Here is a 25,731-nt window from a genome sequence, read left to right as displayed (position 1 = left end):
CTGCTCCTGCTGCACAGTCAGAACCAAGGGCTGAATGGTTCTGGCCATCTCCCAAAGCTGCAAGACCTTCCTCCTGGGAGCTGCTCCCCACACCTCCTCCCTGCAGAGCAGTCAAGTTACACAGACCTGGATTCCAGCCCAGGTTCTGTATGATGAGGGTGATATTAGTACCTGTACATCTTGAATCCCACCACTTCTGCGTCCTTTCACCCTCCAGCCCTGTCAAGCTCAGTCCCCAGCAACAGGCACCTAACTCCTCCCCTTTTTCCCACCCTTGTCCCCTAGAGCCACCTTGTCAGCCCAGCAGACAGTGATCTTTTTAAAATATAAATGAAATAACATAACTGTCATGCTCAAAACCCTCCAGTGGCATCTCATCATTCCTAGAATTTAAAAAATTATTTGTCATGGCCTTCAAGGCCCTCCCCTGCCTGCTGCACCTACACTCTCCCCCTTGATCCCTCCATGGCTCCACATGGGCCTTCTAGTTCCTGAAACATGCTGAGGTCATTAGTGTCTGTGCTAGTTGGTCCCTCTGGCCAACGTGCTCTTCCCCAAAGCTTCACACGCTTCCTCCCTCACTTTATCCAGGTCTCCACTCAAATGTCCTTTCTCCAGAGAAGCTTGCTTTACCCTTCCCATTTGAAAAAAATATATAGATACAGATATAGATATAGATATAGATATATAGATATATTAAAAAAAAAGAAAAGAGAAAAAAAGCAGCTTTCCTATCACATTCTAGGACTTCACTTGCCTCATTTTTCTCCATAACGTTTATTACTACTTGAAATTCTACATGTGTTTAAATTGTTATTGTCAGGGCGCCTGGGTGGCTCAGTCGTTAAGTGTCTGCCTTCGGCTCAGGTCATGATCCCAGGGTCCTGGGATCGAGCCCCGCATCGGGCTCCCTGCTCAGCGGGAAGCCTGCTTCTCCCTCTCCCACTCCCCGTGCTTGTGTTCCCTCTCTCGCTGTGTCTCTCTCTGTCAAATAAATAAATAAAATCTTTTAATAAAATAAAATAAATAAATTGTTATTGTCTGCCTTCTACACTAAAATATCTCTGACAGCAGGAGCCTTATCTATCTCTTTTATCCAATCCTTGTCATACAGTAGGTGCTTAATAAATATTGGTAGGGTGAATAAATGAATGAATGAGGCCATATAAGTTTTGGCAAAGACTGCTAGTTGTCCCCAGTATCCATTCTCCCCTTCTTCCTTTCAGTAATTAAAACCCCAGGTTGTAGTTGGACACAACACTGCCCACCTAAAGATGAGGTTTTCCAGACTCTCTTGACGCTAGATGTGTCTGTACGACTAGGTTCTGGACAATTAACATTGCCATAAAAAATGCAGGATGCCCAGTTAAATTTGAATGTCAGATAAACAACCAATAATTTTTTTTAAAGATTTTATTTATTTATTTGACAGAGAGAGACACAGCAAGAGAGGGAACACAAGCAGGGGGAGTGGGAGAGGGAGAAGCAGGCTTCCCGCTGAGCAGGGAGCCCGACGCGGGGCTCGATCCCAGGACCCTGGGATCATGACCCGAGCTGAAGGCAGACGCTTAACGACTGAGCCACCCAGGCGCCCCAACCAATAATTTTTTGATATAAGTATTTCCCAAATTAAAAGTTCAACAATTGTACAGCATTATTTGCAATAGCCAAAATATGCAAGATGTGCAAGTATCTATCAATAGATGAATGAATAAAGAAGATGTGTCATAGGGGTGCCTGGGTGGCTCAGCCAGTTGAGTGTCTGCCTTCAGCTTGGGTCATGATCTCAGGGTCCTGGGATCAAGCCCCACATGGGGCTCCCTGCTCAGTGGGGAGTCTGCTTCTCCCTCTGCCCCTCCCCCTGTTCATGCTCTCACTCTCCCGCTCTCTCTCTCTCAAATAAATAAAATCTTTAAAAAAAAAGATGTGTCATATATATATGTATGTGTCATATATATGTATATATATGCATACTGAAATATTACTTAGCAGTGAAAAAGAATGAAATGAAATCTTGCCATTTGCAATGACATGGATGGAGCTAGAGAGTACAATGCTAAGTGAAATAAGTGAGTCAGAGAAAGACAAATATCATATGATTTCACTCCTATGTGGAACTTAAGAAATAAAACAAATGAACAAAGTAAAAAAAAAGAGAGAGAGAAACCAAGAATCAGACTCTTAACTGCAGAGAACAAACTGATGGTTACCAGAGGCAGGGTTGGGCGGGGGGGCTTAGGAGGAGAGGATGGGTGAAATAGGTGATGGGATTAAGAGTACACTTATGATGAGCCTGGAGTAATATATGGAATTAAATCACTATATTGTACACCTGAAACTAATAGAACTATGTTAACGATACTGAAATTAAAACAAAAATTAAATTACAGTTTTTGAAAGTCCAATCATTGTTTTAGTGTAGGTATGCCCTATTTAAAAAAAAAAAAAAGTTACCAGTTGTGTTAAAATCAAACGCAGAGAGAGACCCACCTTGAAAATTCCCTGAACAAAACCAGTCACACAAGCAAAGCTTTATTTAGCTTATTTTGCAAGAAAGCGGGGCTAACTTGACCTGGGTCATTTCTTGCTCATGCCTCTGAAAATCATAAGCAAAACTTAAATTGTTCCCCAAAATGGATATGAGGTAACCACTAACCAATTTTCTGTCATTTAGGAAAATTCTCCCATTGGAACCGATCACTGTGAAGAATAGTCCCAGCCCCGCACAACACAAGCTGTTTTCTGACCCTAGACGTGTCCGTTTCATTCTACATTTTGGTTTCAGTGCTCCTGGTTTGCAAACTGTCTTTTTGGTGGGTGTACAATAAACTTTTACTAATTACTACTTCGGTGGTTGATTCATTTTACTTCTGGTTTTTTTTTTTCCTGCTGAGCTTCTGACAATTGTTTATCTGAAACTCAAACTTAACTGTGTGTCCTGTGTTTTTGTTTGCTACATCGCAACACTATGGCCTATGGAAACATAAGGCAAAGTAATGTCTACAACCCCAAGGTCAGTCCTCACTTACCGGTCCCCTTCCCGCAGGTAAGAACACCATTCTAAGGGGCGGTGTGAGTCACCTGTGACCCAATGGCCCAGGGTGGCACTCTAGGACGCGGCAGAGCCAGAGAATGGAAGGAGCCAGCCCCAGACGCACGTGGTGGAACAGGGCCCTTCTACTCCCCAGGTCCCCCGACTAGCTCAGATTTGTAGATGGCAGGAAAACTACCTTTCACCTCACTAAAGACTCTGTTAGTTTGTTCCCCATTAAAGCAGCTAAACCAATATCCGAACAAATGCAAAATTATAAATGAGTTTTGGTAATTTAGGTGCCAGATACATCAGAGAGCCTCAATCCATGTTTATTTCCTCTTGTCCTCACTAACCGAGTTGCCCCAAATTTCAAGCCGTGTTTGGCAGGAGTGTGGCATCTGTGTCCTTCCCTGGCAGCTCCTGATGCCCTCCCAGGGTGGGGCTGCAGGAATTCAGCTGCAGCAGAGGTGGGGTGCTCTCTTGGCCTCTGAGGAGGATGCTTCAGAGTTCCGTATCACGTCGCTCTGAGCTCTCCAAATGGGGTCATCTCTGGAAACCCAGGGAGAAGGAAGGAACCCAAGGCCCCTCTGCACTGGGGCTCCCCTGGCTCAGCGACAGTCACAGAGGCCCAGGGCAGGGAGGAGCCTCCGTGGCCTCTGGGAAGTTCTTCCCTCCACTGCCCAGAGCGCGCTCCCCCGCACGTTCCCGTGGCTGGTCCTCTCCCTCATTCGGCACTGCTGCAGTGTCACCTCTGGGGAGGCCTGCCCTGACCAATCCCCTGTCACCCTCCAGCTCCTGGCCTGGCCTGGTTTTCCTCTATGGCATCTATCACTTCTAACTCGTTCTTATATACCTCCAGGTTTATCGTCTGCCGAGCCCACTGAAAGGTAAGCTCCCTGAAGGCGGGAGATCTGTCTTGTGCTCACTGCTCTATCCCCAGTGCCTCAAACAGTGCTCGGCAGTGAGGAAGATGCTAGATAAACGTTTTTAAATAAATAAACAAATAGAAGATAGATATGGGTATAGATATGGTTACAGATACAGACGCAGACACAGATAGAGATATATCAGGGTCACCGACAAGTCAGACAGACTTTACCAGTGGCTTCCTTCCAAAGGGTGACGGGAAAACTGACAAAACCTCCGTGTGCACAATGATGCCGATGCCGATGCTTCACTAGAGAAAACTTGGCCTCTTAGCGTAAGGCTTGCCTCCCTGTTGACTTAGGAACCTCTGCAGGGTAGAAGTAGTGTTTCTGCAGAATGTTAGCACTAAGCAATCTGAAGTTCAAGCTCCTGGTGGGGAAAGGGACCCAGAGAGGGGGTAGGGTCACGTGGACAGTACCAACTGAGGCCTGCAAAGCACAGCTTACTTTAGCAAGCATCTTCTCATTCTTGTTTGTACTTTGCTCTGCACAACAGTTCTACTGGGCAAGTGGTGGCAAGATTGGTGGTGTTATAATTACCTTTAAATATAGTTTATTAGCCTCCTGAACTGTGCATTTCAAAATGGGCAAGATGGTAAATTTCATGTTATGTGTATTTTACCACAATTAAAAATAAAAAGTATATATATATACAACTATATATGTGCATATATAGTTAACGACAACCTTATTTTGCACATGAACCACATAAAGCTCAGGGAGGTTGTGACTTATAAAAGTCACACTGCTTGGGGCTGGAGAAGCTAGCCTTAACATCAGGACTTTGGAGTCCAGCTCTGGACCTCCTCTATAAGGGAGATTGAACCTTCACTCCACAAACATGCCAAGAACCAACCTCAAGCTAGAAGATCAGTGCTCTGAGCTTTCCAAGGAGACTTCTTTTTTTTTTTTTAAGATTTATTTATTTATTTGAGACAGAGAGAGTGAGCAGAGGGAGAAGCAGACTCCCTACTGAGTGGAGAGCCTGACACAGGGCTCAATCCTAGGACCCTGAGATCATGACCTGAACCAAAATCAAGAGTTGGATGCTTAACCGACTGAGCCACCGGGTGCCCCATTTCAAGGAGACTTCAAATATGCCGAGCTCCATCACAGCTGGTCATGCCACTCCGCTTCAGAGGCCAGCCTCTTCCATGATACCATGCCGAGGGATGGCTGATCCAACAGACAACAGCTCAATACAGATCATGTGTCATTTACTCTCATTTTGTGATGATTAATTTGTTCGGAGACCAAGAGAGTTCAGTGGTTACATTAACATGCAAAGAAAAATTAAACATTTATGCGTCCTTTATCTCTTCGTTTCTAGACGGATAAGTCCTGTCAATGTCTGCAAGAGATATTCTCATTGACATTGTTTATCTGTTCAACTTGACACCAAATTACACTTGAGAAACAAGAACTAACACACCGCAGTGTCTTTATACGGAAGTGGTGACTACAGGGGGCCAGATATTAAAGAAAAAAATATCTAGCCTGAGATTCTAGCGTAGCATAAACTCAGTGCAATATGACACCAAGAATCAGGCCCAAACAGGTAGGAGCTTAATAAAGTCTTCTTGGAAAACCCCATCTGGGTCCCTTGAGCCCCAGTTTAATATGCAGCATTGTGCTGGGGATGCAGAAGGGTTCCATCTCATGAGCCAGCTTTGCTCTGATGTCCACATCACTGTGTTGAAAAAGAGTCAGAGCGGGGCTCAGGTCGTTAAGCGTCTGCCTTTGGCTCAGGTCGTGATCTCCAAGTCCTGGGATCGAGGCCCGCATCTGGGCTTCCTGCTCCAGGAAGAGTCTGCTTCTCTCTCTCTCTCTCTTTCTCTCTTCCTCTGCCTCTCCCCTCCTGCTCATGTTCTCTCTCTCTCTCAAATAAATAAATAAAAATCTTAAAAAAAAAAAAAGAGTCGGAGGCCTCGTTAGAAGAATTACAGTTATAGCATGGAGCAAATGGTCAACTGCGTGTCTTCCCGTCCTCCACCAACTCTCCCACTTGACTTAGGTCATGCTTCTCTCGTTCAGATGGGCTGCCCTGTGTCCACGCAATATTGGGCTTCTCAAGGTAGGGCAGCAAAAAGTTTCACTTGCAACCAGAGACCTGCAATGGAGTCTTAGCTCCATCATTTACCACTTCTATGACCTTGGGCTAACTGAGCTTGTTTTCTCATCTCAAAAAAGGGGATAATAATATTGCCCACCACATAGGACTGTTGTGTGACTTAAATGAGATAACACATGCAAAGCACCAAGTGCAGAGTCTGGTGGCAATAAGAGTTCAGTGCACACGCTGATATTAGTAAATGCCCCACGATGCTTGTGCTGTGTTAATCACATAGCACACTTTCAGTATTTATTAGCAGTTATCTCAGGGTCATGAGGATAAGGGATCTTTTAGTTGATTTTTACTGTATTTTATTAAATATTAGTTAGAACTTATTGAGCACATAATATGTGCTAGCCCCAGTTGCAAGTGTTTTTATGTGTCTTAACTCATCCGATCTTCATACAGTTGGTGGGGGAGCAGGAACGTGCACCCAGACAATCTGGCTCTGCTACCTGCCCTCTTAACCATGACCCTCACTGCTACTGTCAAGGATCAGCTGTTACTTCTTTTGTAATCAGAAAAACTTTGTAGTCAGAAAAACTATTTTTTAAATGACTTAAGATGTTAAATACTCATTTTGTTGAAAGGTTATCAACTCCCTTCCGAATCTGTAAGAACCTCAAGACTGAGAGATTGACACTTCATTTATTTCAGATAAAGTTTTCCTGAGAACTACCCTACAACCCAGCAATTGCACTACTAGGTATTTATCCAAAGGATACAAACATAGTGATCTGAAGGGGCACCTGCACCCCAATGTTTATAGCAGCAATGTCCACAATAGCCAAACTATGGAAAGAGCCCAGATGTCCATCAACAGATGAATGGATAAAGATGTCATATATGTGTGTGTGTACACACACACACACACACACACACACACACACAGGAATATTACTCAGCCATCAAAAAGAATGAAATCTTACCATTTGCAACAATGTGGATGGGACTAGAGGGTATTATGCTACACAAAAATAAGTCAGTCAGAGAAAGACAAATACCCCATGATTTCACTCATATGTGGAATTAAGAAATGAAACAGAGGACCTTAAGGGAATGGAAGGAAAAATAAAATAAGATGAAATCAGAGAAGGAGACAAACCATAAGAGACTCTTAACTATAGGAAACAAACTGAGGGTTGCTGGAGGGGAAGGAGATGGTGGGATGGGGTAACTGGGTGATGGGCATTAAGGAGGGCACGTGATGTAATGAGCACTGGGTGTTATATGCAATTAATGAATCACTAAACTCCACCTCTGAAACTAATAATACTCTATATGTTAATTAAATTGATTTTAAATTAAAAAAAAAAGATGCTATGGAAAATAGAAGAAATGATGTCTTCCCTTCAGGGCCTTGTATATGTGGAAAGTGAATTCTTATTGCTAATAGCTGACATTCATTTAGTGCAGACCGTGTGCCCAGTCACGGTGCTAAAAGCTTTGCCCACATTGTCTCACTTAATCCCCATAACAAATCGATGAGATAGGTACAATTAATATCCCCATTGTGCGGGCGCCTGGGTGGCTCAGTCGTTAAGCATCTGCCTTCAGCTCGGGTCATGATCTCAGGGTCCAGGGATCAAGCCCCGCATCGGGCTCTCTGCTCAGCGGGAAGCCTGCTTCTCCTCTCCCACTCCCACTGCTTGTGTTCCCTTTCTTGCTGTGTCTCTCTCTGTCAAATAAATAAATAAAATCTAAAAAAAAAAAAAATCCCCATTGTGCGGAATGAGGAAATTAAGCCTCAGGGTTCCAAGAAGGAAAATCTGCATAAGCTAACTGCCACGTGGCTGCCACAAGCAGTGATTTCTGTCCATTTTTCTTTTCCTCACTATCTTAAAAAGCAGGCCACTTGATAGGTGCTTGAAACATTCCTGGCAAAGTGAATACCAACTTTTTAATACACTGCCATCACTAAACAGCAGTGCATTTGCCAGACATTAAACTTTACATGGGCACACTTACAGAGCTAGTGAGTTCAAAAGAATCCCACTCTCTGAGTTTATGGACCTCTTCTTACACCCTCCCCACCAACACCTCTGTTCCCACCTGCAGTATTTGAAGATGGGCCTGAAATGGAGAAGACATGCCGTCTCTCTGCTCTCGCCTGCTAATTCTCAATTTCAAGATGTTCTATTATACCTGATTTATGGCCTGACAGAGCTCATTCTAGCCCACAACCTTGAGCTTGTAAAATGCACAGGGGAAAATTTACTAACGACCATGTTCATCTTACTGCATGGTAGGGAATTTTTTTAAGGGAAAAAAGCTCAAGAAGCAGGGACATTTCAAACAGCCAATTATGAATAACAATTGTTTGATAGCCGAGTGCGGTAGATCTTCCAGCTCATTCGGTTTTCATCTAATTAAATCTTTCATTTCCACGGGCAGCATGTGGTACATGCTTGTGTTTGCTTTTGTCAGCAGGATATAATCAATAGGAGAAATGTGGATGCATTTCAGCATTTATTAGCAGCTCAATTGGAAGTTGTTTTATTTTAATAACATCCTTGCCTTCATTCTGTTCAGGGTAAATCGACAGCTTTGATGAATAACAGATGAAAGAAAAATGGTTTACGTTATCCCATTAAGAGTAAAGAAATCAGAGAATGAAAGGAAGCTGAGAGAGAAATTGAAAAACACTTTAAAGCTGCATTTTCTTTGTTACAAAACAAAAGAAAAACAAACAAAAATGCCTGCCATTCACTCCAAAAGATCATCAAGTCTATTTGATTTCAGCTAGATATACCTCCCAAGACCATGGCGATAAATTCCCTTTCTGAAGCTTTCTACCGCTTTTATTTGCAGCTCATAGTTAGTTATTCTTGGTTAATTTCCCCTGGAGCCGCAATACGGATAACAAAGGGGCGAACCAGTACAAAATGTCATTTGTTCAACAGAAGTGAATCCAAATGCCCAAATGCTCCCATCCTCATATAGCAGGCACACTGGCAGAGAGAGGACACCCTAACAACAAACAGGGATGCTCCACAATGATGAGGCATTCACGAGAGCCCACTGCACAGCATGAGCAACAGAATTTGAAGGGATCTGTGGGCCAGAAGACCGCTCTTTGGAAATCCTACCTGGTATCGCCAACCATTCACTTGACAGCACCATGTGAATATCTCTCATCTAAAAATCTGAGTGTTTTTCCACAATGAGATACCACTTCACACCCATTACGATAGCAATTATCCAAGAAATAAATAAATAAAAAACAAGTGTTGGCGAGGATGTGGAGAAACTGGAACTCTTGCACACTGGGTGAGAATGTAAAATGGTGCTGTAGCCACTGAAGAAAACAGTTTGGTGGTTTCTCAAAATATTAAATATAAAATTACCATATGATCCACCAATTCCACTTCTGGGTATAAGCCCAAAAGAAGTGAAAGCAGGGACTGGAACAGATTTTGTACACTCCTGTTCATAGCAGCAATGTTCACAATAGCCAAAAGGAAGAAGCAACTCAAATATCCATCAGCAGGTGAATAAATAAATAAAATGTGGTATATACATAAAACAGAATTATTCAGCCTTAGAGAGAAAATTCTGACACATGTTATAGCACGGATGAACCTTGAAGACGGTGTGCAGAGTGACATAAGCCAGTCCCAAAAGGACAAATATTGTATGATTATCTGAGGTTCCCAGAACAGTCAAATTCACAGAAATAGAGAGGAATGGTGGCAGCCAGGAGTCATGGGGAGGGGAACATGGAGTTTGTGTGTAATGGGTACAGTTTCAGGGGTAAGTTGAAAAAGTTCTGAGATGGATCGTGGTGATGGTGGCACAATGTGAATGAATGCCACAAAAGTGTACATTTAAAAGTGGTTAGGATGGTAAATTTTTTTACGTATATTTTGCCACAATAAAGATAAACAATATTTTAACCCTCAGATAAAGTTGTCCTTGGATAGTTCCCACCTGGGCATACAGCACATCCATTTATCCAGTCGCTCAAGCCAGAGACGCGAGAACCAACCCTGATACCTCCCCAAGCCCTGGTCACCCCCGGTGGAGTCTACTGCCTAAATGAAAGCCCCATCAGTCCACTTGCTGCCATGTCCTGCCATCTCCCTGAGTGACTGTCCTCTCTTCCCTGGATTCTCTACTGACCTCCTACCCAGTCTCTGGGATCAGCCCAGGCCCCACCCCCTCCAGGCCGTTCTCCACCAGCAACCACACTGAGCTTTTACAGACAGACACCAGGTTCTGTCGCCGCTCACCCCCAAAGCTCCCGCTGCCACTGAGAACCAAATCGGGGCTCCTCCCCAAGCCTACCGAAGCCCTGAAGCTGGGGGACCCCCCCCCGAGGTCTCCCTCACTCAGTACTTCTGTGTCTCTCTGTACACATCTCCACTAGCTCCTCAAACTCACGAGGGTCCATCATCACGCAGGGCCTTTGTCCATGGCACCCGTTGGCCGGGAACATTCTCCCCTCGTTGTTTGCCTGGCCAAACACTCCTGTGACTTCAGGCCTCATCATAAACGGCATTCCCTCAAGGGTCCCTCACGGATGTCACATTGCAAAGAGCCCCCTGCTCTCCTCCCATGCCCTTTCTTCTTTGTCCCCATGGCCCTTTTTACACTTCTATATTTGTATAATCCTCCCCACCTGGGGGACTGTGAGATCCCTGAGGGCAGCACGCATGTGTGTCTTGAACCGTATTCCCAGCCACTCAGTATGATGTCGGGCACACAGTAGGTACTCACTTGTCGGGTGAACCAATAAGTAAAGGAATGCAGGTTCTTTTAGGTCACGCAAACAGTGGGAAGCAGAAAGCCTGCCTCTGACCCACACAGCCTCCACGTTTTACTTTCGTAGAGAGTCGGGCAGGCCTGTGCACCTGATCTGAAACCCACCCCCCCTAGCCAACCCACATACTCGCTTCCAACTACTAGGTGTTGGACAGACACACCCAAAGGCCCTCTGGCGAAAGGGCCTGGCTTTTCCCGGGAAAGGGATAAAGATTTAAGCTTGTCGCCTGTCGAAGACAAGGTACCTGCTTGAGTTATTTTCTAAGATGATACAAATTCGCTGACAAGTGCCGCCCAGCTGTTCCTGTTCCTTAGTTTTCCACGCTGCCTGCCGTATTAGTGAAGAAATGCCTTGAAACAACATGACATCGGCCATATAGATGGAATGTGAACGTGGGTCTGCCTTGTCAGGACCCCCAGAGCAGTCCCGAACCCTTACCTTGGTGGCAGTGAGAAAACCTCGGCTCCCACACGGGTCTTCCCCACTTTGGCAAGCCGTCTTCCCCAAGGTAACGCTCCACCAAACAGTAACTTGGATAATGGCCAATGCTACAGTGATTATTATTGTTATTATGGACTCTATTTTATTCTCATTTAATTAGTAATTATTTTAGATTACATGGCTGAAGCGCTGCTACAATGAGTGTTTCCTGGCAGTCAAGGGCTAATTCTCCATCAAGGCGGAAATATGGGCTATTTTGAGTTCAGCCATTGCAAGCTGTACTGATGAACGCCTCTCAGTGCCATATGGCGCAGTCTAAACCCAGTGTCTCTTTACAACAATAGTTTCACTTCTATTACCATTAAGAAGAAATATGTAAAGACTGTTTTCCCTCCCAACAGAGCTCCCGTGCTGGCAGGCCCTGGAGTATCTGGGAGAAGGAAACCCAGCAATCCTGCCTCACCCATCAGAGCTAGCCCCTCTTGGGGCTCCCTAGGGAGGCCAGGTTTCCAGCTAACATTTAATTGGCTATAAAACACACACATCTTATGTTGGAGTTGACGCCTAATGAATCCGGGAACCAACTGCAGTGATATCTGAAAGCTGCGTAGCTAGAAGGTGGGTGCACACGAAGCAGGCTGTCTCGCACTGTTTTTGCATTTCAAACATTTAGGAGTAGCCCTATTTCCATAAATAAATATGCTGTCTTCAAATCACCGAATCTAGGGGGAAAATAAGATGAGCCTGGAACCATCTTTTTGTGTCATGAAGTATGGAAGTGCCCAATGATGAAGAAATGTCAAGAGGACACAAGAACCAATTTGAAGTGGCTTCCACTGACTGAGTCTGAGAAGTCATGAGCATTTAAATAAATAATGATTGTAACAGATTAGAACCCCTTAGATAGAGTAGTACCCCATAAATCCAGACTGATAGAAACTGAAGCATAAATAAATGAGAAGAGAAAGCTCTTCTTTACAGCAGAAAGATAAGTAATAAATGCAGGAGAAATGATGGTATTAGAAAATCGCCATTTGGTAACCATCATAGTAATCTATTCATCAGGAAACATCAATGGATGCCAAACTCTAGTGGGTGAGAGGCTTATGCTGAAAGAGGTATTTACATAGTTTCAAAGTATCTCCTCACAAGATACTTATGAATCACAAAAAGACTTTATAGTAGAGACACTTGGCGGGCCCCAGCATCATCAGTGATCAAAGTTAAAAATACCAGTAACCAAGTAGACGTCGTGTGACACCGGGTAGGGTGTGATGCAATAAAACACAGTATCTGTGACCTTCTAGCCCAAGCCATTGCCTGAGTCTAACCAAATTGAGGGAGAGTCTACAAAATGACTGGCCTACAATCTTCAACCCTGTCCATGTCATGAAACACGGAATTACCAGATGAGCCAGCAATTTCACTTCTGCGTAAATACTCAAAAGAAGTGCAAGCAGGAACTCAAACAGATATTTGTACATCCGTGTTCACAGCAATCAAGAGCCAGTGGAAGCAACCTAAGAGTCTACTGCTGGGTGAGCAGATAAAAAAAAATGTGATGTATACACACAACGGGATAGTAATCAGCCTTAAAAAGGAAAGAAATTCTGACACATGCTATAGCATGTATGAACTTTGAAGACATTATGCTAAATTAAATAAGCCGATCACCAAAAAAGACAAATATTGTATGATTCCACTTACTTGAGGTACCTAGAGTGGCCCAATTCATAGACAGAAAGTAGAAGGGTGGTTTCCAGGGGCCGGGAGGAGGGAGAACTGGGGAGTTCGTGTTTAACGGGAACAGAGTTTCAGGTGGGTAAGATGAAAAGTTCTGGAAATGGATGGTGATGACGGTTGCACAACAATGTAAACAGACCTAATGCCGCAGAGCATACACTTAAAAATGGTTAAAGTGGTAAGTTTTGTGTTGTATCTATTTCACCAGAATTTTTATGAAAAAGATTTCAAGCTTTGGAGTCAAAATTGGGTTCCAAGGGCAGGAGGAAATTTTTGAAGGTGATGGATCAATTTATGGCACTGATAGTAATAATAGTTTTGCAGGTGTATACTTATCTCCAAACACATCAAGTTGTACACACTAAATATCTACAGCTTTTTGTATGTCAATCATGGCTCAATAAAGCAGTTTTTTTAAAATCTGGGTTCAAATTCTGACACTGCCACTTACTGTGTGATTGTAGGGAAATTATTTAGTGTCTTTGAAACTCAGATTTCTCATTTGTAAAACAGAGACAAGAATAGGATTTGCATGAGGCAGAGGCTAATACCTTTAGCACAGTGCCTAGCACACGGCAGGTATTTGATAACATTAGTAAGTCTATAAGTGCCCAGAGACATGAGATAACACGCCATCCATGTTTAAGAGAACTAAAGCTAGTTTGGTATGGTTGGAGGATGTGGTGACATGGGAAGATTTTAGAATGAAAAGTAGGTCTTTTGTGCCAAGATGTTCTGAGGCCTGTGAGGGGTCACTGGAGGGTTGTAAACAGTGCAGGAAAATATTAGAGAAGGAGACAGAGAGGGAAAGGGGTAAATATTAAGCTCAGTTTTAAGAACACGGACATCTCATTATTTCACTCAGTCTGTTGGCTTTCTCTTCTCCATTAACACCAGTAATTAACACCAGCGGCTTAAGGGAAAAGAAACCATGCCACATTTAACACTCTCACTTTGCACCCCACACCCTATGAGAATGGGGAACTCAGATGTAAAGAAGGAACTAGCCACATTATAAAGTCAATTTAGGCTTATGCATGAACTCCAAAAAGACTGCTCTCTCCTTATCTCCTCCCTTAATCACTGGGTGGAGGGCACAGAGGCTTCCCACCATGTTCTCCATCTGTTCTCTGCCCCATGCCAAGCTTTATTTAGACCCCGAACATCTGTGAGGAGCAGGGCTGGGTCAGAAGACAGTTTTGCTCAGGTTACAACCTGCACCATTGGATGGCCCATGTCACACAACTCCTCTCATTTCCACATTCTAATGCGCTCATTTCCACCACTAACACTTAACGTCATTCTAAACAGTTGCTCTCCGTTAATTTTTCTCTCCATCCATAAGCCTTAAGTTATTATGTGAAAACTCAAAATAATGAAAGTAGCCAAAAGAACACATTTCTCCTGGCTAAGCTGTATTGTTGACCAGCTTCTGCCCGGCCCTTTAAATGAGATTTATTTTGGGGGCGCCTGGGTGGCTCAGCCGAAGCGTCCGCCTTCGGCTCAGGTCATGATCTCAGGGTCCTGGGATCGAGCCCCGCATCAGGCTCCCTGCTCGGCAGGAAGCCTGCTTCTCCTTCTCCCACTCCCCCCTGCTTGTGTTCCCTCTCTTGCTGTAACTGTCTCTGTCAAATAAATAAATAAAATCTTTAAAAAAATAAAAAAATAAATGAGATTTATTTTGAATTTAACTTTTTTTTCTAATTACCTAGATAATATATATTCCAACCTGAAAATATCAAAAGTATAGAAAAACACAAAAAGTAAAAATAAAAGTTGTCTATAATCTTATCAACCCGATGTAATACCCTTAAAATCTGGGTATATATCCTTCTAATTTTTTTCTAGTTTTCTTTCTATGCATATATTACTTATTCTTTGTTAAGTTGCCTTGTGTACACACTTAAAAATTTACCTTTCAAATAATAGCTCTTACCGGGGCAGGACGAGGGGAAGCAGTTGTGAGCTTCCTCCAAAGTTTCCCCGAGACCAGCTTGGCTGAAGGGCTCCGGCTGTAACCAGATACCGAGGCGGTGCTGATCGGCCAGGGCCTGGGCACCGGTGCCCTTGGCATTGCTGGGAGCTGCCTGTCTTGGTTAGATGGTTCTGGATTAGGATTCTCCCTGGAATATCCCACCATTAGTTTGCATGTGGTGTCCAGGGACCTAAAATGCCTATCCATGAGAGCATTTGTATGTTATGGTGAATGCCGAATTTAGAGAAGAATCACAAGAATCTGTTGCAGAAGAAGAAGACAGTGATGATAATGTTGAAGCTACTGCTGAATTTAGGTTTGTGCCTAGTGATAAATGGACACTGGAGGCAACGTCCAGGCTTTGCATCCAGCTCCTGAGGATGAAGATTCAGATGATGACCATGGAGAAGAATAGGATATGGAAGCACCTGAACAAGGGCAGGGAGACATCCCTACATTTTACACTGATGAAGAAGGACTATCCCATTTAACACACTGGGGAGATGACAAAATGTGCTTTCTCAGGCTGTGAGCAGCCAGTATAACATGGCTGGAGTCCGGACAGAAGAGTCAGTAAGAGGCTATGAAGATGGCCTGGAGTAGACCCTACACCAACAGTTGCTGGCCAGGTTGAGGATGTAGATGGGGATCACTGAGAAGGAGTTATGCTGCTGTGGGATTCTACTCATGAATGTAGGAAAGACCTTGGTGCCTCTTCTGTGGAGTGGATGTTGATGAAAGTCTTTTTCCTTCTCCAAAACTTACCTGAGCCCGTTCTTTTTTGAGACAGACTATATTGAGACAAAAAGTTGTCATGAGCAGAAGAAACTACGACCTTTATTAATAAAGGCGAATTAACTTAACCAAGAGGGCATCTGTAGTTTATCATCTACCCCAAACTTTCTGTGTATAGGTCCCCTCTCAGGGGACCTCCAGTTCCTACCTTCACTCTACGCATCTTCTGTAACCCGGCAGGCCCACATGCTGAGACTGCCCAGGCGCTTGGAGGTGTAGGTAGACTGGATGGGAAGGAGGGAGGCTGAGTCTAAGATACACCCCTTTAGAGCCTAAGGATCCCCCAACCCCTTAAAAAGAAAGACAGAGATCTCAGAGAAATCCTGGCCTCTGCTCATTCTCCACAGGGTCTTTTTACTAATTTGGGACCCAGATAAGTTCACTCGGGCATCTTTAGGGAGCCTCTTGGGAAACATCCCAGCCACATATACTACCACTAACACAAGTGCTTCTCATAGCTTTGCCTCCTTCCACCACGTCTCGCCAGTCTGTTTTGTTATAACCTCTTAGGTTATAGCCTTCAATGGCTAACCTCTTAGGTTGGTTTCCACAACAACAAGTGAAATTGGGATGATGTCCTCAGAGTACTTCAGATGATCATTGTTTAGTCTTCATAATAGTTTAACAAATAAATTTAGGTTTTCTATAAAAATAAATTAAATTAAATAATAGCTTTTATTACATTCCAGAAACTATTCTTGGCACGTCATACATTTTATGTGATTAATAGCATACGGTGAACATATCCTTAATGTCATTCAAAATTATTCACACATGCTTTAATGGCTGCCCTGTGTGTTTTCAGAGCCACGGTATCCAGCGTACAAGCTGCAGCCCGCACCAGTTGCGGGACAGGCGTGGCGTAAGAGCTCCCTGGAGTGAGAGGAGCCTTTTCTAAGCCACACAGAGGTGCCATTTTGGCTAGAAAATGCCCCAAAAATAACATAACCTAGCCAGTTACCCATCACTGGAATGTCTCCGGTCACTTCCAATTATCACTATTATAAATATCTTTGAGCATAACTGGTTAAATGAAAGAATACGAAATTTTTGAGGCTCTTGTTGCTGAACTGCTCTCCTACCAAACGCTTCAGAGTGCTCTCTTCTCTCAAGCTTCTCAATACCAGATGTTTCTGTTCTCTCTAACCCTAGACAACTGAATGTGTGGCAAGTGCACACTTTTAGTGTGCAACTGTTTGATTACTAGAGAGGATGGATATTTTTAAATGCTTATTAGAAATATGTATTTCTTCCCTTAAAAATGGCCTATCTGGATGCCTGCGTGGCTCAGTCAGTTACGCGTCTGCCTTCAGCTCAGGTCATGATCCAAGGGTCCTGGGATCGAGTCCCGCATCAGGATCCTTGCTCAGTGGGGAGCCTGCTTCTCTCTCTCCCTCTGCCTGCAGTTCCCCCTGCTTGTGCTCTCTCACTCTCTCTGACAAATAAATAAAACCTTAAAAAAAAAAAAGGCCGATCTATATTCCTTGCCTATTCTGCTATTGGGATATTGGTCTTATTGATTTTAAGGGCTCTTTGGATTTCCAGAATGTTAACCTGTTACCTGCCATGTACTTTAAAAATATTTTCCCCAATTGCATATTGTCTTTTGATTTTGTTTTGATACTTTAAAATTTGTATGTCATTTTTAATGTGAGAGTAGTTGAATCTATTGATCTCTTCCTTTATGGCTTCTGCCTTTACTTTGATGTTTAAAAGGCTTTTGCCATTCCAACTCATATTTCACCATTTGTTCATTTTTTTATTAAACATCTCATATCGGTAACCTAGGTCCTTTTAAACTGGCCTTGGTTTATAAGACTCAGAGTCTGTTAACTTGTGCTAAGCCGTGTGGCTTCTTTGGCTAGCAGAGCATTGGATTGGGAGTGGAGACTCAGACTAGGGAAATAGGCGAAATTAATCTTCAATAGACTTGGCCTCTCTGTGCCTAAATCCTCTATGTGTAAAATACAGAAAATTACATTTGGACCCCAATTTTACCTCTTTTTCCCCTATTATAAAATATGGCACATATACAGAAGGCTGCAGAGTGATAACTAATCACAAGACAACTGTCCACGTAACTGTCATCTGTATTACTGAGATGGAGATAGAGATGGAGGGGAAGAGGTGGGGAAGGAGGAAAGGGGGAGGGAGAGAGAAGAGAGGTTCCTGCAGCGGGTCCTTTCTCAAGGACACACTCCCCTTACGTCTTGGCAATCACTATCCTGTGTATAATCACTGTGCTAAGGTCTTTACTTCCTTGTTGTGCTTTATGCTTTTATCCCCTATGTATTCATCACCTATATTTCCCACATATTAACGGTTTGATTTTTTCATTCATATCTATAATCTATTTAGAATTTATCTTCTTTTATGATGTGAGAAATCAAAGTTCTTCTTCTTCAGATGGTTTAGTGATTATTGAGGTCCTGTGTATAGCACAATACTTTCTTCCTGAACCAGGTTTTTATTTTTTTTTAATTTTTAATTTTTAAAAATTTTACCTATTTATTTGATAGAGAGAGAGATAGTGAGAGCAGGAACACAAGCAGGGGGAGTAGGAGAGGGAGAAGCAGGCTTCCCGCTGAGCAGGGAGCCTGATGCGGGGCTCGATCCCAGGACCCTAGGATCATGACCTGAGCCGAAGGCAGACGCTTAATGACTGAGCCACCCAGGCGCCCCTTTCCTGAACCAGGCTTTTAAAAGTCAGGTTTCAGGGCGCCTGGGTGGCTCAGTTGGTTAAGCGACTGCCTTCGGCTCAGGTCATGATCCTGGAGTCCCGGGATCGAGTCCCGCATCGGGCTCCCTGCTTGGCAGGGAGTCTGCTTCTCCCTCTGACCCTCCCCCCTCTCATGCTCTCTGTCTCTCATTCTCTCTCTCTCTCAAATAAATAAATAAAATCTTAAAAAATATATAAATAAATAAATAAATAAAAGTCAGGTTTCTTGGGATGTAATTCATCCTTCTTAAGAGTTTAGTTCTATGAATTTTGACAAACACATGCAGTTGCGTCGTCACCCCCACAAGCAGGACACAGAGATGGAGTATTTCCGTCATCCCACAAAGTTCACTTGCGCCCTTTTGTAGTCAGCCCCCCAGTCCCACACCCCAGCCCCTGGCAACCACACATCTGTTTGCTGTTCCTACAGTTTTGCCTCTTCCTGACAATCGACCTCATATGAGCATACAGCATAGAGTCTCTTGAGTCTGGCTCCTTTCACTTAGCATGATGCTTCTGAGATTCATCCATGTTGTTGCTTGCATCAGTAATTCATCCTTTTTATTGATGAGTAGTATTCCGTGGTATGGATGGGTCAAGAATTATAGGTTCAATCTTTCACCATTAAGGTTGATGGTAGCTATAGGGCTTTGGTAGATGTCCTTTATCAGACTGAGGAAGTTCTAGTTTGCTGAGAGTTTTTTATCACAAAAGGATGTTCAATTTTATCAAATGCCTCTCCTGCATCTACTGAGCTCTGTATCTCTGTCTGTCTGCCCTGGGAGTAAGAGACTTCACCACCCTAGAGACTAGAAGCTTTAGTTGACATAGTGAAAATTGTCCAGTGAAGTGGACAGGGCCTCGTGCCCCACCTCACTTTGAATCCTGTGAACAAGTGAATTTGCTGCCCCACCCCTGGGAGCCTAAGGCTTTTGATTCCTACGAGAGAAGAGTCCAGGGAAGTACATGGCATTTTGTGTCCCCAACAACCATGACCTGCCCCTCCCCTGCCTACACCTCTGAGGCGGGATGGAGAGAGCACTCCTTGTGAGCACCTGATGGAAGTCTGTGGGAAAGCGTCTCCCGCTGAGGCTGAATTCCTCAGCTGCCTCAGCCACTCCGGGTGTGCACACTAACACACAGGTGGATGCTGACAGGTTACGCTTCGCTGCTTTCTTACCCCCGCAGAGAGTGGGGTGCCTCCGCCTTCTATGAAGCCCACCTCACCTCTGAGGGATTTGGGTCTCTTCTGAAACAGCTGACTCGGTGGCCTCACATCCTCATCTTCCTCCCGGGCTCAACAAAACTCATGATTTTGGAGTTTACCTGTCATTTCCTCGTTATTAGGGCAGGAGTGATGTGCTTAACAGCTTTCTATATCTGAAGCAGAAGAAAAAGAACATTTAAATCCCACCTTTATCCTATACCAAATGTATATACTTGAGCCTGTTTGGGGGGGGCTATTTTTATTCTTACGCAAGAATCATGCTACTTTGATAATAAATCTTTCTTTCTAGTGGTGTAAGTCACCCTTCAATCTTCCAGAAATTCTTCAGCCTTTTATTAATCTTCCCAGGTGACCTTAGAATTATATTGTCTAGTTAAAAAAAAATACTTTTGACATTTTTATTAGAATTGAAATGGCAGAATTATTGAGTTATGCCATCCAAGAATGTGCTATGTCCTACCATTTATTTAAGTCTTCACATCTCCCAGTGAAGTTTTAGTTTTATTTATATGGGTTCTACATACTTTTCTTATGTCATTTATTCCTAGATATTGTCTATTTTAGCATCTATCTAAATGCCTTTTTTAAAATTGTATTTTCTAACTGATGATTGTTGATTTAAAAGATAAGCATTGATTGTGTATACTGATTTTGTAACCAACTGCCTTATTAAACTCCTTACTTCTAATAATTTTTTGGTTGATTTTCTTGGATTCCCAGGTAGGGAATTATATGCAAGTAATAATTTATCTCCTCCTTTCTGAAGATTTTTCTCTTATTTCATTTTGTCTTCCTGCTTTCACTCAACTTCTGGGAAATATTAAATGACTATGGATCGCAGGCATACTAGACTTGTACTTGACTTTGGTGGGAAACACCAGAGTTTCACCATTAAGTATGATGATACCTGGGGCAAATACAGTAAATTTGCTTACTCAACAGCCACTCCAGTCACCTCCTAGATTGCACCTGAGAAAGAAAAGAACAGCCTTTGACATTCGGAAGCTGGCCAGCCATTCAACACTAAGCTATGTTGTTCTCCTGTTGGACATAAACCATCTCACAGAATACCAGCTCAGACAAGGTCACTCTGAGACCATGATTAAATGAGATAAAGCAAGTCCAAACCATAATTTTGTCTAAACACAGACAAAAATAAGTTCACTGTGCCACCCACAAAATACCAAACATACCCCTCTCTTGCCTAAAATAAGTGACTGTTAATTCTTTACCAATGACACCTTTTTTCTCACTCTAGTTTGCCTATATATAAAATGTATTTATTTATTGAGATATTCAATCATAAAATCCCACACACACAAACACACTTTGGGATGGCATCCTACGTAGAGTGATTCTTTGGTTCCTCGGACCCTCCACAAATCACCCAACTGAAGGCCAAATCCTATAATAGGTTCTATCTAACACCCTCTTGTTGAGGGGTCCCCATGGTTCCCGAGATGTGTGTTCTCCCTCACTGCAACAAGTTAGGAAAACCCACCTTGTTCAGTTATGGTTGTGTTCATGGTAGTCTCTGGCTAGAGGATAAGGACATGCTTTAAGAGTACAGAAAATTAAAAAGTACTTTTCTAGACACCCTTATAGCTAAGGTTCAAGTCATATGACGTTCCTGCCAATGATTTATACCCATGAGAGACTGAGGAAAGAAAGAGAACAATCTGAGGTGGTCAAAGACTGAGAGAGTACGTATTCTAGAAAGCACAATGCACAGACATCTGGACCTTTTAGAGCAGCTACAATGATCCTGGTATTGAGTCCATAGCATTTACTATATTTACTATACTGGTATAGTATTGAAATGCTATGAGTGGTCTTTCCACTAGAACAGTCCTGTTGTGGTAGAGGGAGTTTTTTTTGTGGCTGGATCATCCTGGTTGCATGTAGCCTTAAAATCTTAGTTCTTAGGCCCTCTTAGAAATCCTTTCAGCTATCGGGCGTCTGGGTGGCTCAGTTGGTTGAGTGACTGCCTTCGGCTCGGGTCGTGATCCTGGAGTCCTGGGATCGAGTCCCACATCGGGCTCCCTGCTCAGCGGGGGGTCTGCTTCTCCCTCTGACCCTCTTCCCTCTCGTGCTCTCTGTCTCTCATTCTCTCTCTCTCTCAAATAAATAAATAAAATCTTTAAAAAAAAAAAAAAAAGAAAGAAATCCTTTCAGCTATCTAACATTCTCAAATAATTCCCTTTTGTTTATGTTAGTATATAAGATGTTGGAATTGGAAGCTTGCTGCGCTAGTGTGGTGTCTTACCGCTGTGAGAGCTGTCAGGATGCCAAAATGATTACGACGGCTTCATTTCCTTTCTTGACTATTACTCAAGTTCAGCTTTTGGCCATCTCTAGCCCAGAACCATATAGAAAGGGAGATTCCAGGAAATGTAGTTTCAGGTCAACCAAGTGAGCAATAGGATGATCCAGCACATTCCTACATAAGATTCTTCATTTTCTCTGCATGCTTTATGCCTCTTTCTCATACCTATTTTTTCATTTGTATTTCTTGATAGGACTCACAGGATCTATCCATTTCAGGAATTTTTTTTTTCTTTTCAAAGAACAAAGAGGAGTGTTCCATTATCAAGTAGATTATGTTTAAATTTTCTTAAAAAGAACAAATTTCTAGTTTTAAGGCAGTAGGATTTTTAAAAGTGGCCTATATAATTCTTATTTGGGAGAATCTATTGAGGTCTTCTTTGTGATAAGCCTGGAATCAATTTTACAAATTGATTTGTAAATCAAAGCCATCTGATACAGATAAGTACTCTCTGTAGGGTACAAAGTTTGAAATAGGGGCACCTGGGTGGTTCAGTCGTTAAGCATCTGCCTTCAGCTCAGGTCATGATCCCAGGATCCTGGGATCGAGCCCCACATCGGGTTCCCTGCTTGGCGGGAAGCCTGCTTCTCCCTCTCCCACTCCCCCTGCTTGTGTTCCCTCTCTTGCTGTGTCTCTCTCTGTCAAATAAATAAAATCTTTTAAAAAAAAAATCAATGCACAGAAGTCTGTTGCATTTCTATACACCAATAGTAAAGAAACAGAAAGAGAAATCAAGGAATCAATCCCATTTGTAATTGTACCAAAACCCGTAAGATACCTAGGAATAAAGCTAACCAAAGAGGTAAAAGATCTATACTCTGAAAACTATAGAACACTAAAGAAAGAAATTAAGGAAGACACAAAGAAATGGAAAAATGTTCCATGCTCATGGATTAGAACAAATATTGTTAAAATTTCTATACTACCCAAAGCAATCTACATATTCAATTCAATCCCTTATCAAAATAACACCAGCATTTTTCACAGAGCTGGAACAAATAATTCTGAAATGTGTATTGAACCAGAAATGACCCTGAATAGCCAAAGTAATGTTGAAAAAGAAAACCAAGCCTGGAGGCATGACAATTCCAGACTTCAAGCTGTATTACAAAGCTGTAATCATCAAGACAGTATGGTACTGGCACAAAAACAAACACATAGATCAATGGAACAGAATAGAGAACCCAGAAATGGACCCTCAACTCTATGGTCAATTAATCTTCAACACAGCAGGAAAGAATATCTAATGGAAAAAAAAGACCGTCTCTTCAACAAATTGTATTGGGAAAATTGGACAGCCACATGCAGAATAACGAAACTGAATCACTTTCTTATACCATACACAAATATAAATTCAAAATGGATGAAAGAACTAAATGTGAGACAGGAATCAATCAAAATCCTAGAGAACACACACAGCAACCCCTTTGACCTTGGCCGCAGCAACTTCTTACTAGACACATCTCCAGAGGCAAGGGAAATGAAAGCAAAAATGAACTATTAGGACTTCATCAAGATAAAAAGCTGCTGCAAAGCAAAGAAAATGACCAATAAAACTAAAAGGCAACCTACAGAATGGGAGAAGATATTTGCAAATGACCTATCAGATAAAAGGCTAGTATCTAAAATCTATAAAGAACTTCTTAAACTCAACACCCAAAGAACAAATGATCCAATCAAGAAATGGGCAGAAGACATGAACAGACATTTTTCCAAAGAAGACATCCAAATGGCCAACAGACACATGAAAAATGCTCAACATCACTTGGCATCAGGGAAATACAAATCAAAACCACAATGAGATACACCTCACACTGGTCAGAATGGCTAAAATTAACAACTCAGGAAACAAGATATGTTAGTGAGGATGGGGAGAAAGTTGAACCCTCTTACACTCTTGGTGGGAATGCAAACTGGTGCAGCTACTCTGGAAAACAGTATGGAGGTTCCTCAAAAAGTTGAAAATAAAGCTACCCTACGACTCAGCAATTGCACTACTAGGTATTTATCCAAAGGATACAAAAATAGTGCTTCCAAGAGGCACATGCACCCCAATGTTCACAGCAGCAAGGTCCATAAGAGCTGAACTAGGGAAAGAGCCCAGATGTCCATCAACAGATGGATAAAGAAAATGTGATACACACACACACACACACACACACACACACACACACACACACAATGGAATATTACTCAGCCATCAAAAAAAAAAATGAAATCTTACCATTTGCAACGACATGGATGGACATGGTACTGGTATTGTGCTAAGCAAAATAAGTCAGTCAGAGAAAGACAATATCATATGATTTCAGTCATATGTGGAATTTAAGAAACAAAACAGATGAACACAGAGGAAGGGAAGGAAAAATAAAATAAGACGAAAACAGAGAGGGAGACAAGCCATGAGAGACTCTTAACTATAGGGAACAAACTGAGCGTTGCTGGAGGGGAGATGGGTAGGGGGAAGGGAGAACTGGGTGATAGGCATTAAGGAGAGCACTTGAAGTAATGAGCACTGGGTGTTATATGCAAATGATGAATCACTAAATACTACCACTGAAACCAATAATACACTATATGTTAACCTACTTGAATTTAAATAAAATCTAAAAAAAAAAAATTTTACTTGCATACACAAGTGTGACTCACCTACAAATATTTCTTCTCTTCCATCCATTGTATTTGTAATCCATTAACAGATTATTTCATATAACATATTAATATTAATATAACATATTAACAGATATTTCCATTATAGATATGCCATTATATATATAATATATATATATATATATATATATATAAAAAACAGAATTCACAGTAGGCTGGCTTGACTTAAAGATAAAGAAACCTCTTTCATATAGAGATCTGACCCTGGACAGTTACATCAAAGACAGAGACTTAAGAAAAGGAGCCCAATCCAGAAGTGTTAATAATGTCACCTATGCAACTTTTTCCTGCTTTGGAATCTGTCTGAAAGCTCATCTACTCCAAAAACATTTCCTATTTTAAACCTACATATGTAATTGGGCCCATCTTAATCAACTAAAATCATTATTACAACCTCTGTATTAAAATTAAAAGAAAAAAGTCTACTATTTTTCATCACCTACAGAAAAACTCACCCATTTTATTTTGGAATGTTTACAGTACAATTCACGTGTCTCTCCCCTTGGGCTTAGTTGGAGCCTTACAAGGTTTGGTAAATTTGAGTCAGCTCCAAAGACAGCATTTTCTCCATCCACATCCCATATCCATCTTAACTTGTGGAAGAATGAAGTGGTCCTCATGTTCATACTGTTAAAAACAGAACCCAAGTTGACATTCTAACACAACTCTTTACTGATCTGTATGACATCTTTCGTTTTTACCCTTTCCCCTCATTGTATCTCCTTAAGGACATAAACTTTCCCCAAAAGCACTATTTTTCAGGGCACCCTGATGTCTGCCCACATAGCCTCGTCCCTCCCCTTCCCTAACACTCAACACAGTAAACCTTTGCAATCACTGATTTACAGTCTCCATGGGGCAGGGCTGTTTCCTCTTCTGCTGCTTAAATCCTCAGCACCAGGCAAATAATGGTTGTCCAACAAGTTGGAAAAAGAAAAAAAAGCTAATCACTTTTTAAAACTCTATCTTATGTTAGAAGTCAAGAGGAAGGAGGGT

At 42.3% G+C, this 25,731-nt stretch overlaps 1 protein-coding gene and 1 pseudogene across 1 annotated transcript in view; one reads left to right on the top strand and one right to left on the bottom strand.

The window, feature by feature from the left end:
- The first annotated feature begins 2,968 nt into the window (after positions 1-2,968).
- LOC116631980 lies at positions 2,969-15,653 on the top strand (annotated as a pseudogene).
- A 9,428-nt stretch (positions 15,654-25,081) lies between these two features.
- Positions 25,082-25,731, bottom strand: part of MRPL22 (mitochondrial ribosomal protein L22) — a 31,770-nt gene continuing 31,120 nt past the window's right edge. Inside the window, exon 8 of the mRNA XM_032403589.1 lies at positions 25,082-25,362. The gene's annotated coding sequence lies outside the window, so the exon portion shown is untranslated. The remainder of the gene's footprint in view (positions 25,363-25,731) is intronic.

Source organism: Phoca vitulina, unplaced genomic scaffold (assembly GCF_004348235.1).
Source record: "Phoca vitulina isolate PV1807 unplaced genomic scaffold, GSC_HSeal_1.0 scaffold6, whole genome shotgun sequence".
NCBI lineage: Eukaryota > Metazoa > Chordata > Mammalia > Carnivora > Phocidae > Phoca > Phoca vitulina.
This window is presented reverse-complemented; position numbering and strand designations above follow the sequence as displayed.